This window comes from Manduca sexta, chromosome 24, assembly GCF_014839805.1.
Source record: "Manduca sexta isolate Smith_Timp_Sample1 chromosome 24, JHU_Msex_v1.0, whole genome shotgun sequence".
NCBI lineage: Eukaryota > Metazoa > Arthropoda > Insecta > Lepidoptera > Sphingidae > Manduca > Manduca sexta.
Genome location: NC_051138.1, coordinates 10,322,167 through 10,334,406, shown reverse-complemented (window position 1 = coordinate 10,334,406; position 12,240 = coordinate 10,322,167). Strand labels below are relative to the sequence as shown.

At 37.1% G+C, this 12,240-nt stretch overlaps 1 protein-coding gene across 1 annotated transcript in view; it reads right to left on the bottom strand.

Annotated features, from left to right (window-relative positions):
• LOC115447655 overlaps window positions 1-11,646 on the bottom strand; it is a 181,137-nt gene extending 169,491 nt beyond the window's left edge. The window contains exon 1 of the mRNA XM_037442270.1: window positions 11,442-11,646. The gene's annotated coding sequence lies outside the window, so the exon portion shown is untranslated. The remainder of the gene's footprint in view (window positions 1-11,441) is intronic.
• Window positions 11,647-12,240: the final 594 nt, after the last annotated feature.

The window sequence follows — 12,240 nt, the reverse complement described above, 5'->3', positions numbered from 1 at the left end:
TTGATCTCAGAGAGAAATAATAATAAAAGTAAATAACAAAAGAAACCAATTGACTGGAATAAGTTGAAGCTAATCATTACATTCATTATCGTACCGACATTTGTGCGAGAAAGTCGTGTCACTAAGCGTTATCAGTTGTTTACGTCTCACAAGCAAACGCGCGCAGCGCTCGCTCCGCCGGATTACTACCTGGCGGCCGGGCTTCGTATAACAATGAGATTTTTTTCATTTCTACCTCCATAATGAATAATAGTACAAGTGAGAATTCTGTGTTGGACAGTGCTGAGTGTTTAAAAGAATCGGAAATGGAAACATATCAAGAAAGTCACTATTCAAATCTGGAAGAATATATAGATGGCTCTTCAAGACGAAGCAAGAGAGAAAAGAGAGGAAGAAGAACAAGAATGGAGAATAGTACAAACTAAAGAGAAAAAACTCAAATCAAAATCTAACGAAATTGAAATATACATTTCATCCAAAGAAAAGATGCCAAAACTGTTTGCAATGGCAAAAATATTAAAATCTCTTAATATCAATGGCATTGAACGAGTTAAGTTTTTATCTCCCTATAAGATCCGCGTTGACTTTAACAATGAAGATAATGCCTTAAAGCTAGAAAATAGCCAAGAACTGATAAACAGGGGATGGCGAATCTATCGGGCTATGGAGATAAAGATGTCCTACGGCGTTATAAAAAACGTAGAGGTAGGATTAAACGATACCGAAATCTTGGCAAACATAATCTGCCCTAGCAATGCCGAAATAATCTCTGTGCATCGTCTTAATTGTCGCAATAGTGAAGAGGGCGGGTGGAAACCCAGTGAGTGTGTTCGATTATGTTTCAAGGGCTCGTTCCTACCAGGTTACGTCACCGTAAATGAACTAAGAATCAGAGTTGAGCCGTACATCTTCCCAGTTTCACAGTGTGGAAGATGCTGGAAATTTGGCCATATCTCTAAACGATGTCCGTCGAATAAAATTACATGTCCTAAGTGTGGTGGTGGACACACAAACTGCGACACCAAAACTTCAGATGTGTGGAATTGCAACGGCAATCATATGGCATTAGCAAAAACATCGTGCCCGGCGTTCTGTAGGGAAAAAAAGTTAAGAGAAATTATGGCGGAATTTAACTGCACCTATAGAATGGCTTTAACAATGTACGTGCCGCCAGCTTCTCATACAGCACGACGGAAGGAAACCGAAGGCGATCAAGTTAACAATAAGTACTTTTCAACAGACGACGTTCAACCTGGAAGTTCAACACCTATAATCGAAAAAACTTTTGCGGAGGTAGCCAAAACTAAAACCGGTAACATCAAGAAGCCTACATCATCTAAAAAAGCACAACGTAGACCTTCTTCACCTTATGTGTGGTCTGATGGCTTGGAAGAAAACGACACAGATAGTCCAGTTGAACAATATGCGAATGATGTGCCCACTGAAGAAAGAAAAGAAAAAACAGTCCATATTCAGGAACTACTCAAAAAAATAAAAGATATACTATTTATTAGAGGTGTAACAATTCAGTCAAAGTTGAAGATGGTTATTAAAGCTTGCGTGGAATGGGTGGTATTACTAGTTGCTAATTATATTCCTGAGTGGCCTATACTGCAAACGATCCTAGATTTTATAACCTGTGAAAATGGATAGCACAACCTCTAACAAGGAGACGCTCAACATAATACAATGGAACTCTCAGAGCCTACGACCTAAAAGTACTGAATTTGAAGCACTAATGAATCAAGAAAAAAGATGCACATAGCCATTCTTAGCGAAACTTGGTTTAATCCTGATAGCCCCTTCAGATTATCGGGATACACCGTATTCAGAGCAGATCGAGACGATGGATACGGCGGTACAGCAATCATGACACATTGTTCTATAAAAGCTTTGATATGCACAGATAACATTTCAAATTCACAAATACAAATAATACACATAAAATTACTTAACTGTCCTCACCTTAGAGACATAATTTCCATTTATTGTCCTTCATCAGTATACACAACAAAAGGTGATTGGGACGAAATTTTCTCAATATCAAAAGAAAAGTTCTCATAGCCGGAGACTTAAATGGCCATCATCCCAACTGGTCCACTAAAACAGATGCAAGGGGCATCCAAATATTTGATGCCATTATGGACAATAACCTCTTCATACTCAATGGAAATATGAATACGCGTATTAAATTAATCGATGGACATATACAAAGAACCTCCCCAGATGTTACTATCGCGTCCACAGATTTAGCGTTTAAATTCAAATGGAGTATCATGAATGAAAACCTGGGGAGTGATCATCTGATAATTAGAATGGAACTAGAGGCGATTCATTTAACTTCAACGAAATACCGAAGGAACTTTAAGAAAGCTAACTGGAAAGAATATTCCCAGAAAATAAACTCTAAATTATCAAATTTAGAACTTCCTTTAGACCATCAATCTGCATATGATGTCTTTTTAAATATTATGAACAGTGTAGCTGATGAGTGTATTCCGCCAATTAAAGTATGTGAAAATCCTCTTCAAACAAAGAATTTTGTACCAAAACCATACTGGAACTCAAACCTATCCCACATAGTGGCACAGAGACGACTCGCACTATCTAAATTCAGGCGCAACCCTACTCCTGAAAACTTGGAAGATTTGCAAAGGAAAGTATGTGAAGCTCAAAGGTTAATACGCCAAAGCAAGCGCAAATCATTTCAAGAGTTCTGTAGCAACATAGACAGCTCCATTTCTCCAAAGCAAAATGTGGAGAAAAATGAAATGGGTCAAAGGATATAAAACACAGACAAGTCCTATTGATCATGAAAAGGCATTACACCTGTTGAAAGATCTTGCCCCAGATTATGTTTATCCATCTAAACCCATATATATTCTCCGTGAACAAGTTTTCTTTCTAAGCCCATTACCGTTGAGGAAGTTATAAACTCTGTTAAAAAGAAAACTGATACCGCTCCAGGCCAAGACAACATATCGTACTCTATGGTAAAACATCTTCCTCCCAAAGGTAAAATCATATTGACGTCCATCTACAATAGACTTCTATCTTCAAGTTTTGTACCGCAACAATGGAGGCAGGTGAAAATTGTACCTATTCCAAAACGAGGCGGGGAGTCCAATTCAAATGTAGGATTCAGACCTGTTGCACTCATATCTTGTCTTTGTAAAATACTCCACACAATTATAACACACAGGCTCGAATGGTTCCTAGAGAAGAATAAATATCTTTCACAAGATACCATTGGCTTCAGAAGATCCAGATCATGTTGCGATGGTCTCGCTAGGTTAGTGTCTCGGATACAGATAGCCTTCACTAAAAGCTGCCCAACAGTAGCCTGTTTTATAGATATTGAAAATGCCTACAATAATATCAATCTAATAGCTCTCTTAAATGTCTTAGATAACCTCGGGGTAGGCTATGTACTGTGTAACTATCTGTGGCAATATCTTCATCAGAGACAACTGAGTATTCAACTAGGAGATTCCAGGCACCTGAGTAGAACTACCGGTTCAGGTATTGCTCAAGGAGATCCTTTGTCCCCTTTATTGTTCAACATAGCTACAATCAAAATTTGTAAAACATAAAGGATGTTCGCATACTGCAATATGCGGATGATTTTATATTGTACGAAAGTCAGAAAAAGCTTTCAGACTCCGTATCCCACATTCAAAGTTCATTAAACCACTTCCAATATATGATTACAGAATTAGGACTAAACATTTCTCAAAAAAAAACTAAGGTCTGCATTTTTAATAGAGGCAGAAACAGGATAAACATTCAACTGATAGTTAATAATAACGCTATAGAACAAGTCAACAATTTCAAATACCTTGGCATATGGTTGGACAGCTCTTTAAAATGGGGTAAACATATATCTGAGACATATAACAAGTGCACCCAGTTTTTAAACATCTTTAAGGTTCTGGCTGGGGCGAAATGGGGTCTACATCCTAAACACCTGCGCAAAATGTATATAGCCATTATTCGAAGTAGGATTGATTATGGTTCTTGTTTATATGGAAACAGTGCAAATAGCAACCTTATCAAACTAGATAGAGTACAAAACTATGCTATGAGAATTATCGGGGGCTTTGTTAAAACTACCCCAATCCATATAATGGAAAGTGAATTATGTCTCCAACCGTTATTCATACGTAGACTATATTTAACTGGTAAATACTATATACGCTCAAAATCGGTCTGTGATAATATTGTTTTAAAAAGAACTAGAAGAGCTGTCCATCCAATGTCACGGGTCGTACTGGAAAACAAAAATTACCTCTTTTGATAATTATTCACAGAATATACAAAGACCTACGCATTTATTCAAGTCATACACCAGATATTTTTTCTATGGACACATGGATCAACAGTATTGATATAACAGACGTAGTGTCCACTGAAATTGAAGGTGTTAATAAGGCCAAAAGATTTACCAGTTCAGTAGAACTTAAAGCTAACTTTTTAAAAATGGTAAGCAATCATTTTAGCTGTCATTATGTATTATATACAGATGGGTCAAAGGATAGTCAGGATTCGGGCGCTGCTTTCTTTGATCCTCAACTCAACATTATAACAAAATTTAAAATTAAAGCAAACATTTCCATTATAAACTGTGAACTTATAGCTATTTCTGAAGCCCTTTCATATATACTACACATTGATCAAGAGAATTTTGTGATTTTTTCTGACTCAAAGAGCAGTCTTCAACATCTGGCTCGTGTACCCTCGACTCTTCGAGGGCTCCCGATAGCCGTAGTAATTTTAAATACTTTATGCAAAATTCGTGCAATGAATAAGAATGTTACGATTCAGTGGATACCGTCACATTCGGGCATTATGGGAAACGAAATGGCAGATTTAGGGGCTCGACAAGCGGCCTATGAAGGTATAAATTACATAGCTGTACCGGTGTACTCTGATGTACTTGGGTGTGTTAAAAATCTATGCAGACAAAGATGGAATGAGTATTATGAGGAACAATCGAAAACTAAGGGAATATGGTACAAAACCATGCAAGCTGAGCCGCTTCGATACCCATGGTTTGAGAAAAGAAGGATTGATAGAAAACATGTAGTTGCTCTGTTGAGAATGCGTGCCGGTCATATCCCAACCAACACATTTGCACATTTGGTGGGAAAATCCAATACTCCAAATTGTTCAGTCTGCAAGGTTAGAGAAGACTTACACCATGTGCTGGTGGAGTGTGAACGGAGCGCACCCGAAAGACAAGATATGTTTCGCGGAAGTTTGGATGTTGGAATTTGTAATAGCATATTAGCTTTCCCTTTATCAGATGAGGCTTGGAAGCTATGTACTTTGTTATTTGTGCGCCTTAATATGGAATAGTTTATAAGTTACACATTTATATGTCAATATATATTTTAGCAGTAATTTAAATGTAACATTGTACTCTGTTGGCTATACAGGGGTGACATAATCACATCGAATGTAGTGATTAAACCCCTTTTCTTTAAATAAACAAGAATAAAAAAAAAAAAAAAAATCATTACATTGACTTAGAAAATAACAAATTATTATTACTTATTTTTATTTAATCTTCACACTTCTTGATTGAGTTTAATTTATTTGCAATTAGGCATAAGATTAATTAAATATAAATTAAATTAGACCTATATTGCAACCAATGAAATAAACAATGGTAACTATGAATATTTCGTATACAGATAGCAATTTATGCAAATTTCAACCAAAATAACAATTGATAATTTCGACCAACAAATTTCTAACGCCATCGAATACATTTCAAATTGGCATTCTGTGCCTTATTACTAAATTCATGGATATATTTATGCCCACATATTTCGGTGTGGTAGGCAAGCACAACTCAAATTAACTTAATCTAGTTAACTCAACAAAACATGCATGTACCGCTAATGCGATCTAAATGCTCGCATCCGACGAATGTTTGTTGAGTTGTCTACATTTATTTGTAGCGTCGCTGATCCCATCTAATTGGTGACTAGCTTCGTATCTGCATCGAGGTTTTTTTTTATGTGCCAGTATAGGCAGACGAGCTAGCGGCCCGCCTGAAAGTAAGCGAGTAAGCGGCCACCACAGCTCATGGACTCGGCGATGCCAGGGACACAGACAAGCCGTTGCCTACCGTAGGCACAATATTCTTTTTAACCCCCGTTTAAATGACAAGTCATAGCGCTCAGGGAACACCGACACAGGCAGTTCATTCCAGAGCTAATACATACCTACTTGACAAAAAAGAACGCAGGAACCATTCCATTCGAGAACGGTACGTCTCCAGGTGGTAGGAATGAACTCTACTGCAGTGACTAGTGGTGCGATCGTAGAAAGGTGAAGATAGTACAATCTTAAATAGTTCCCCGGAGCACTCCCCGTGGAACAAAGGATAGAACACACAAAGTCTCTGCAGTCCTAACGGCTCCAGTTTGTCCGTGAGATTGGCATCGATGATTCAAGCAGTTCGGCGCTGTAAAGAGTCAAGTGGGCTGAGCTGATATTTTGGGACACCTGTCCAGAAATGAGAGTACTCCACCTGGGGCCGGATTTGCGCTTTGTACAGCGTTAACCTATGACGTAAAGTACCGCTTGGCTCTGTTCAGGATGCCTACATTTTTTTTAGCTTTGTTTTCAAAATGACTCCTATACTGCATTTTGCTCGAGATTTCGACGCCGAGGACCCCAATACACTCTGACATTTGGAGAGTGACTCCTTCTAGTTATGGTGCTATTACAAAAGACTCCTTCTGCACAGTGAACACGCAAACTTGTTTCTTTAAGGGGTTAAATTGAACTAAGTTCATTTGACCCCATTTGGAGGCTGGCCCCAGAGAGATGCCAAGCTTTGTGGAAAGCCAGCATTAATGATCTTGGTCTTGGAGCAACAGGCGTCCACTATGACTTGTATACTCCGACAATCCAAAAAGCTGGCGATCCACTTGCGGAGTCCCTGAGAGATACCGTAGGCTGGAAGCTTCGCCAGAAGAGCGCCATGCTACTGTCAAGGCCGACCGCAATAGCCTCACCCCCACCATCCAAAACCTCCGTCCAACGGTGCATGATGTATACGAGATCACCAGCCGAAAGACCGTGACGGTTACTGTACTGACGGTCAATTATCTGTTGGTGCACCTCAACATACCTCAGGAGCTGAGTGTTTATAACTTGCTCGAAGACTCTGAAAAGTAATGATGTGACAGCAATCGGTCTGTAGCTCAAAGGGTCCCACCGATCCACCTTTTTGGGGATTGGGTGTAACCGGCACCGGCAACCTAGAAGGTTTTGGTTTCAGGGTTATATCACTAATTTGAATGTATAATGTAAGTTCTGGTATATACTATATCATCGCAACGTTCAATGCAGTGTCCATAATGAATGCTATGCACACAGTTTCGCTGTTGAAAATCCTAAGATTTTCTCTGTTGTTTATGCTTATGAATACTGGTTCAAAAAATAATATTTGAAATTGTTGCTCTACCTACAGTCACATTTTCTCAACTATGTTGTCATGTACATACTCCTTAACATAGTACAAATAGTAACCACTAAACAACATATAAAATTGAGTTAGCCTATTCCTCGCCATAAACTAAAATACTCATGAGTCATTCATGCAGAAAAAGACAATTAAAAATGGATAGCAGTAGTTAATTTGCTTACGTAGGAAACTACTTAACGTAGATGTAGCCACGTGGTCAGCCCGCTACGTGGGTGAATCCAGAAAGGTTTTATTGCAAAACAAAACAAACAGGAGCTGAGTAGTTGTTCGCCACTCCCGCAATTTAGTTTAACATTTCGGTTAGCTGCTGATTAAAATTATGTAGGTACCACCTTGAACCCGAAGCTGTTTAAATCAAATAAACCGCATTTACGGAATGAAAAGTTTATTCGCTTCTAACCACGTAAAATAATACCACAGAACTCGGGGAAAGTCTACATAACTTGCCTACGGATTTAGAATTTAAATTGGGGATAGTATAATGCGAAAAGCCCGTACTACGTACAAACGATATTTAATTTCAACCGTATTAAATTGTGGTTTGCTAATATATGCAATTGTTTCGGACCTCATTCTTAATGGGACTAAAAGGTCCTGAATACATAGTAACTACACATACAACCTACGTGTAAAACAATTATAATAATGTAATAAAGCATTTTTTGCGACTCTTATATAACCTTTCTTCCACGTGGAAGTTTTTATTGATACAGCTAGTAATAATATTATTATATTTAATTATGTTAGCCTTTGGTATTTGGTAACGCACGCAACGTATCTCATTTCATATTAGACAATAGACTTGAAATCACTTTAACCTTATCTCGTTATATATTTGTGATGTCGAAAGAATCAAACAAGACATGATAGCGTGCTATCAAGTCTACACAATAATTAAATACACGTATATGACTATTACAAGGTTGTAGAGAAGTATATGAATAAAACGTATTAAATTGCACATAACTATCGCATAAGTGCCATTTTGTGTAATAAGATTCTATCTGGTTGCCTCGATTCCCCAATGCTGGAGGTGAGTCGTCGATGTTGTGCCATCTACTCCAGCTTTCGGCAATGTAAACAGCTTCAGCAACGTGTATGTTTAGTGTAGTACGGATCTGACCAGCCTAGAGCTGTGGATTCCTTCCTGTCGGTCTTTTTCCATTAATTTTCCAGGTGCACGTTTTTGGGGATTACCTCGGTTTACCGGGTGATGAGACCAAAGACTTCAAAAGATAACCTAAAGGCCGTCTACGGGATTTGGAGCTTCTTTCTTCAGCACCACATTTATAGCCATCTTTGTATTGACTGCCTCTATCTTTTAATCTCCACGTTTCTTCAAAGAGAGAAGACTAAAGCATTGACGAGTGTCATTCTTTTCTTATTAGTGATTCTACGATCCTTCTATAGCTAATCGAATTGAAACATTGCAAATTTAGTTATTCTACTACTCCTTTGCACTTGAGCTTCTAAAATCCCAGTAAAGGAAGTGATGAACGGTTTCTAAATTAAGTATCCTGTAGAGTTTTAGAAACATGGTCCACTATCACGATTTTGGTTTTCGAGCGATTTATAGCCAGTCCCTTTTCCAAGCTATGTTACTCCAACTCATTCAGGAAGTGAATAGTATCATTGGCGTAACGTGGATTAGGAATTTTAGTATTTTTATAGTAATTCCACCTTCCCAATATCAAAGGTCTATCGTATGATATATCCTCCGTATGTTGGACACGACGCATCCTTCACAAACATCTTTAGCAAAGCTGAAGGGCCTCATAGACTTCTTGACGATTAACACCATCCCTTATCGTAAAATAGACCCCGAAACAGTCCCACTACTTTCCTTATCCCAAAATGTCTTAAGCCCAGTAATTATCCAGTTAAGTACATACAGACGAAAGCTTTGTTATAGGTGGTGAAACATATAATGGATTATACGTTAACTTCATAACCCTTTTCTTTAAGTTGCCTAACATTGAGTGTCTGTTCATACGAACCATTTCTCTTGACAAAGCCCGCAGCTCCTGCGTCATATTATAAAAAATAATAACGAACTTATAAACTCCACTCAAAGCGAGACGACATACACACAACAAAGTATAATCCCTAATTAACAACAAGGTCAATAACAAATCACTCCAAACATAACAACTTGTTTTGTGACGATAGAATTCGTGAAAATCTAGTTATTATTAAATAACTTATTTATTATCCTACAGTCAGACGGCCTCCTATAACGCCACGCTTCATCCCGATCTCAAGGGAAGGCAGACATGTATATTCGCCAGCTGTATTAACTCCTATGTAATAGGAAACTAGCCTATTACTGTTTACCACTCACTATTGCAGACTACAAGATGATATTGATCCAAAAGCTCAATATCTCTTGATCTAATTTTGGATCGGAACCACAGCACGGCAATTGAATCGCAAAAGTACATCCTCCACACCTCCGACGCACTAGGCTTTTTACATTTAGTGTATTTATTGATGATGGATGTGTTTAAAGTATCATCACAAGGCTCCAAATCTAGTAGTTTTTAGGTTTCGTTTTAATGGATCTAAAGAATATAAAATACTACTGATACAATTATAGTGGCCTTACACACATTGCATTAGCTGTCAACAGGGCATATATATATATATATATATATATCTTTTACTACTGGGAAGATGACGATAGCTACAGTCCAAGGTAATATTGATTGGACCCTCATGACGTAAATATATCTGCATCTCTTTAGTTACAAACATGCCAAAATAAATTTCGGAATCGATCGGAAGCCGAGTAATTTGCTTTAAATATAAATAATTTCTCCTTTCCCTAGGGTAATAATGATATTTATAATACGATGAAACATAAATTCTATAGCAGAATAAAATCGTCCAGGCAGCATTTAATATTTTTGTGTTTAGTATTCAAATACGTAATAATGGAATCTCTGTTATTCATCTTCTGTGTGTTGAATATGTTTTTCTCATGAACCATTTGACATAAGTGGGTATTTGACATAGTTACCGCTTATAATCAAACATGGCAATGAGATTTAAAATTGCTCTCTTTATTTATAAACTAAGAGAACTTTTTAAATGTGTAGGTGTCATTAAAAGCACTTCGAAGCACCTTTTAGAAACGTTCATTTCATTTAGTTAATTCACTCTCGTTAGTATTTCTCTCTACCTTACTTTATATTGCTGTACTACAAAGGTGAACCTAAACGTTCTATATTCACATAGCAAAACCTTAAATAACTAACAATGAAGTATTCTACCATTTATAGAATATTAAAAGACGTCAGTGAAACATCTGATTTACCTGGCTGTAATCTGTCAGTCGGAGCGCCAGGGGAGCTCGTAGTCGCCATTCGCATTCTACAAAATTAAATATTTAAATTGTCCCGCTCCCATTAAGTACGTCTTCTTTTAAGAGAGTAAAGAAAATCAGCTTTAGCAAAATACTTCATTTTACCTTCAAATAACCATTATCATTTAGTTTTTAACCGGGTAGCTGCATATGCCGCGATATAATACAAACGGTCAAATCATAATTCTAAGGGATTTCATGATTTAAAAGCGAATATTGATTATATCGACATCGTTTTCATAACTTCTTTGTTATGTTCAATGTTCAATGGATATAAACGTGCTATTATAGGTAGTGTACAAATAATTAAATCAAACCGGCGTATTAATAAAATGTAAAGTAATTTAAAAAAGTAAAAACCAGTAATGTATACGAATTTTATTATTAAGAATGAAAATATTTATAATACGCATAAGGTATTGCTAATTAGTAGCTAAGTATAATGTTCATAATAAATATGTTTATACTTACTTTGTTTGATTCCAAAATAAAAACAAATAACAAAATTTAGATATTTTAGTGCCAATAATAACGAATAATATTTTTACCATGCGTGTAAATGAAATAACTTACCAATACACAGCTCAGATTTCCATGTCCATAAATCCTTAATTATATAGTTTTCAACTGTAACACAATATTTTTCAACACTATCACCGTACATTCACAAGCACTCAATATCACAACGCACTTTCGCTGAGTTCGGAAGTTCGGCAAAGTTTTCGTGTACCGCGACACCGCGTGGGCGCGTAAGCTCGTGCAAAGCTCCGTGCTAGAGCGGCGGTGGACTGCGCGAGAATGAGCGGCATGCGGACCCGCGGGCCGTCCGTCACCGCCCATACAGCTGAATTCCACCCTCCTGTTGCCGCACCAGCTTATTCACATTTCAATTGCATTGCCGCTAGCAAATTCAATGATCCATATAAAAAAAGTCCAATATTCTTCTGCTTTCCGGAAACGAAATTCAATTGGAAACAATGTTGTTATGAAAAAGCTACAGATTAAAACTTGTTACACTAATTACACCATTAATAGTTATACGATATTCTTTGATAAGATTAAACCTGCTTAGTAAGCGACACTTTTGTTTTAAAGTAAACGTTGTCAATACAACATTACATATTAGTTTCACATTTTACCAAGGCGAAGTTTATTATTTTCCTGGACAGGGTTTATTTATGTATGTACTTTAGTGCCCAAAAAAAATGTTTTTTTGTATGCATACAATAAACTGGAAAAATTGCAAAGCTCTTTATTTTAAAAATCATCAAAGAGAATGATTTCCTGCTTGCCAATAATTAAAAATATTATTTTTGAAAAGACACACATAACAAAGTAGGAAATTTTAATCACGAAACTCCATGTCATATCT